Below are 6,000 nucleotides of genomic sequence, written 5' to 3'. Positions count from 1 at the left end.
GAGGAAGGAGTTTTATTAGGTCGCTATATTTCTTCTTGAAGATAGAAGTGATTAGCACTCTGCCTACATCTACAAAGAAAAATGATGTTAGAAGCTTCCTAGGTCATGATAGTTAGTATAGGAGATTCATAAAATATTTTAGTCAAATAAAAGCTCTACTATATAATTTGTTAAAGAAAGATTTTCAATTTTCTAGGAGTTCAAAATGTGACAAATCATTTCAACACCTTAAAGATGCATTGACTAAAGCACCTGTACTTAGAGGTTCCAATTGGAACATTATATTTCATATTCATATTGATGCTTTGGATTATGCTATAGGAGGTGTCTTAGGAAAAAAAGAATGGATTTTCAAACATGCTATCTATTATATTAGTAAAAATCTACAAGGAGGAGAACTAAACTACACTGTCACATAAAAGAATATTTTAGTCATGATTTACGCTCTCAACAAGTTTAGACAATATATCACTAGATATGAAATCTTTGCGCACACTAACCATGTTGCAACCAAGTACCTCATAAATAAACCAACTATTTTAGGAAGACTAGTACGCTAGTTATTTCTTATGTAGGATTTTGATATCAAAGTAATAGACAAACCAAGAAAGGCTAATGTTGTGGCATATTTCCTTTCAAGATTGCAAGTCCTTGATGATCCTATAGTTATTGATGATAATTTCCCAGATGACCACTTTTTCTCTTTGATAGCACATAATCCATGGTATGTTGATATTGCCAATTATCTCACTACATGGAGAACTCCAACTCCTTTCTATCCTAAGGATAAAAGACTCCTAGCTGAAAAGAGTTTCAATTTTTCTTGGATGGTTGTATGTTTTATATTGGAAATGATCAAGTTATGCACAGATGTCTCAAAGAAGATAAAAGTTAGGATATTTTATGAGCCTACCATGATGAACCATGTGGAGGATAGTTTGTAGCTAAAAGGACAAAATTCAATATCATGACAACTGGCTACTATTGGCCAACTCTACACAAGGATGCATCAAAATACACAAAGAAGTGTAATAGATGTCAATATATGGGAAGACCAATAAAATTAGATGAAATGCCCCTATAGCCATAAGTAGTGGTTACACCATTTGACAAATGGGGCATAGATTTTATTGGACCAATTGATCCTCCATCAAAATATAAATCTTATATTTTGGTCTGTACTAATTATGTCACCAAATGGGCTAAGGAAAAACCTATGAAACATGCTAAGGATAACAATGTTGCAAAATTCTTATATGAACTCATCTTTACACAATTTGGAGTCCCTAGAGAATTGGTTACTGATCAAGGGGCCCAATTTATATCCAATCTCATTACTGCACTCATGAATCAATACACGATTTGAAATGGTAAATTTTCTCCTTACCATCCACAAGCTAATGGACCGGATGAGATAAGAAAAAGGGAATTGGAATCCATCTTGACAAAAAATATTCAAATAAAAAAGAAAGACTAGGAAACCAAGCTTCTAAAGGCATTGTGATCATAAAGAACAACATGGAAAATAACAACAAGATTTACTCCTTTTGAACTAGTCTAGGGAAAAACAACAATGATGCCCATTGAGTTTGAACACAAAATACTCCACATTCCATTAGACCTCAATATAGATCTCCATGATTCTCAATAAGAACACATCCTACATTTGAATGTACTTGATGATTTTCTAAAATTTACATTGCATAATATTGAATTGATTCAAATGCAACGCAAGAAATGAGACAATAAATTTATTAAAGAGAAGCAATTCATTGTGCCTACCTCTATGATTCCAAGTATCAACACAATCTGATAAAATTCTAAACTAGATGGTTAGGACCATATGAAATTGAAGTATTATATGATAATGGACCAGTCCAATTGGCTACAATTGATCATGTTCAATTCCATCTTTTGGTTAATGGGCATCAACTCAAAATCTACAATAAACCACAAACTAAAGAAGACTTCCTACAAATTCTCTTGCAACAATGGTACTTGAGTCTTCCACTCAGTGTTCCTTGTTACTTTGACTCTGATCAAAGTTCTTAAAAAATCATCACTTTCTTCATAATAATTTCATCTGATCTTCATTCTTTCTCATCCATCCATCTCTTTTTTTTACTTCCACAACATGTATGCAGCAATACAATTTTTCAACACATTGCAAAGGTTCATACCTTGCACTTTTTTCCATCCTTATTTATTTCCTTTAATTTCATGTATTTACATTTTTTGTCCATTTCATTCTTTTCTCACATTACATAGTGGGACACATGCTTTATTTTAAGTTGGGGGGAGGGGGGAATTGTGTGTGTACATTTTTTTTTTCGCATATAAATCTTATGATTATTTGATAAGTAGTATACCCTAATTTGAGGAATTATTTGAAGTGATTCCAAACAATTTCCTTTACACTTATCAAGCTAATGTGGCACTTGCCTTCCTTTAAGAAAGTATGTACATAACATGTATTTATGAAAGTTTGGATGAAAGGTAAAATTTTAATGATGATATGACATTATTATATGGAATGTTGTTTTCCCAAAATATTTTAACCTTTTTGTTCTCTGTTGTCTCTAAAAACACATTCTCTACAAATCTTGAATTTGTCTCTCTATCCTACTTTTGTTCTCTGGGTGTGGAAGTTTACATTTTAGCATTTTTCTAGTATAACCATGGGGGGTGATTTCGTATGGCGTGAACACATAGTTCATAACATCATTCTCCAAGACAATGTTTTTAATCCACTATCTGAAAATTGTGGTTGGCTCTAGTATTTTTAGAAGCTCACCACTTGGGATGATGAAGTTGCTTTCTAGTTTATGAATTTGTTGAGTAATGGAGTAGCTAAGGTAAAAGAGCTTAGGGTCCAATGTAGTCAAGAGATAATCTCTGAAGTCTCAAGGTTTCCATTAGAAGGAGACTTTTTAAAGAAGATATAGACCCATGAATGGTGAGGGCCTAATTCAACTTACACATAGATGGGCCATTGGAAGTGGATATAAAGGAAGGGACAAGGAGGCTTTCTATAAAATGACACTATAATCAGTGTTCCCTTTATATCATGAAGTACATTACATGGGAGGGAAGACATCAGTGGTTGCATGGTGTTCATTTCAAACTCCTTAGTTGTTAAAGGAAAGACAATATACTTCTTGACCTTTCACACTTCTTTTTCAATATACTAAAGAAATGATCTATATATGTGTAACAAGGTAAGGCTAACTTAGCCTTTCATAATTGTTTGATTAAATTGATAAGAAAAAGAGAGTTAAGACATATTTCTACTATCTTTTGGGATGATTTCTTGTTGATAAATGAGTTCTTTCTAACATTTAGGGGACCTAAGGGTTCAAGAGTAGGAAGAAGGGTTGCTACAACAATCAACACTATAAAAATTATAGAGAAAAATGTATCTGATGAACCCTCACCTGGGTAGAAAAAGAAGAAAATAGTAGAGAAATCACCATCCATCTCTAAAAAGGAAAAAGGGAAGCAAAAATATATTTAAGAAAACCCCACTTATCTCAATTCAAGGCTAGTATACAAACTAGGTCTTTAGCTCATAGGGTTGAATGTGAACCAGTCCAAGAACAAGAAGAACTTAACCCATATCACACACAAGAGCTAGGGGATGTTCATGATGATGTTGTCACTCCCTCATCCTTTGTTAAGAAAAAGAGAGTTTAGAAGGAGAATCCTACAACATATCCTAGGAGGATCTTCAAAGAAAAGGAAGAAGGTGTCTAAAACTCTTGTTGAAACACCTATGAGGAGTGAGAGGATTTCTAAGAATTTTGTTCCAATAGTTATCCTTGTAGATAACATTTCTCAAGCCAATATCCCTAAAAATGCTGAAGGAAATCATAAATATGATTAAATAGAGGAATTAAGAAAAGATTCATAAAGTTAGCCATAAAATCCTAGCTAGTACTAGGAGGATGTTGTTTACATTGGGGATGACAACACTAAGATTGATCTAGGTTATGGTTACTTTGTGATCCAAAAGAAAGGGAAAATCCCTCAAGTTCTATATGAGTCTAAGAATGATGATGTATCTATTTCTAGAAATGAACCTATAATTAGTGATCCTCAAGACCTAGATGAAAATTTTCCTATGGTCAATATAAATATTGTTCAGCAAGTTCTTAAGGAAATGACTAGTGAAGGATTGGAGACTTTAGTTCAGGCTGCAAAATAAATGGAAGGAGACCCTTCATTACAACAACCACCTCCTAAAAACATTGAAAGAGGCATTTTGATATGGAAAGGAGAATCTACTTCTATAATTCTTATTGAAGGAGTTAATGGTAATAATGATTCTGAGTGGGTATATGTTAACAATCAAGGATCAATGCCCCCACCTGACCTCTCCACGTCGTTAGCAATAGGAATGATTTAATATCAACAGATTTTAATAAAAAAATCTATGTGGTTAGCATAAAGAAGAAGATGCAGCGAGTTATTAGTAATCAAGAGAGGGAGTTGTTGGATCAGGAAGACAATATTATGGTTTTGAAGAAAAAAGTCACTTAGTTGACTACATTGATTCGTGAACTTGTTCAATGCAAACCATCAACTCAAGTATATGCTCTATTCCTAAGGGAGCATATGTTGAGCTATTGGATGACTTAGATTATTCAAGGTCTCAATTCTTCCCTCAATAATCCTCATGAATTTTATCATACCTTCCAACAATCTCTTGCAGTCATTAAGAATTCATTGTGTGAACTACATATGCACAGTTTAGTTGTTCCTAATGATAGGGAATGGAATCCCTTGATGTATGTGGAGGACATCCAATTGAGAGCATTTATGTTGTATATTTAGAATGAAATCACTAGAGAAAATCAGGATAAACTGTATAGAGATGCAGAGGAGTTAGAACCATTGTATTTGACGCTTGAGGTAAAGGATCCATGAACATATTACTATGACTTTTTGAAAGTTGCAAATTCTAAGAAAAAGGAGAAACACATAAAGCCTCTTAGGTCAATTACTTATTAAAAATTTAGTGAGATGCAAGAAAATGAGTTATAAGAAGCAAAAATATCAATCATTCAAACATGGATAACACTTCCATGTGACTTGTAGGTTAAGGAGCCGCACTCTCCCCAAAAGTTCATTATGGAAAGTAGATGTGCATCACGGTAAGTCATGTTGGGACATACTAGGGGTAATTTATGGATTCCACTTAGGTTCCAACCCGCTCTACTAATGCATCCATTATTAGGAATCAATGAAGATGTCAATACACATGACATGGTTATCGAAGTACAAGCGTAGGAAAAACATAAAGATTCTAAGGGATATTTCTAGACTTGGTAGAAAGGAGGAGCAAGGTCTAATGTTGCAGAAGATTTCAGATTAAAGGCTAGGATTAGGTTTTACATCTTGTCTAGAGGACTGGCCAATTTCTAATTTTGGTTAATGATGGGCTGAAGGAATGGCATGAGTGTTAGAAATAGGAATTATTGAGAGGGGGAGTAAATTAGTAATCTACAAACTTTAGTTGCCAACTAAATATTATTTATTACTTTGAACCATACATAAGAAAGTAAACAAGTAATGCTGAATAGTAACAATAACCATGCACAAAGATAACTCATAACACCATATATTTTGTTAACTAGGGAAACCTTGGCCAATGGAAAACCTCAGTGGGGATGATACCCACTAGATAATATACTAATTATATGTTCCTTTTTAGAGGATGGACCCTGTTAAATTCAGTATAGAGAGTCCCTATTAAGAGATTTTGAACCCCTATTAAGATATTCCAACCCTGTTAGGAGTTGCAGTATAGTAGATGCAAGAAGAGCTCACTACCCAAACATGCACTTCCAATTACAAGAATAGCTCACTGCCCAGAAAAGTAATTAGTCTTCTGGTATAAAGGTGTTGTGACTTATTTCTTGACTGGTCTCTGACCTTAGCTCGATCTTGGATTACAAAATTAGGTTCTCAAAACTTCGCATATATCACTTCACAAAAATT

The sequence above is a fragment of the Cupressus sempervirens genome, chromosome 2 (assembly GCF_028749045.1).
Source record: "Cupressus sempervirens isolate cs-2001-9-10 chromosome 2, ASM2874904v1, whole genome shotgun sequence".
Taxonomy (NCBI): domain Eukaryota; kingdom Viridiplantae; phylum Streptophyta; class Pinopsida; order Cupressales; family Cupressaceae; genus Cupressus; species Cupressus sempervirens.
Note: the sequence above shows the minus strand (reverse complement) of the source record.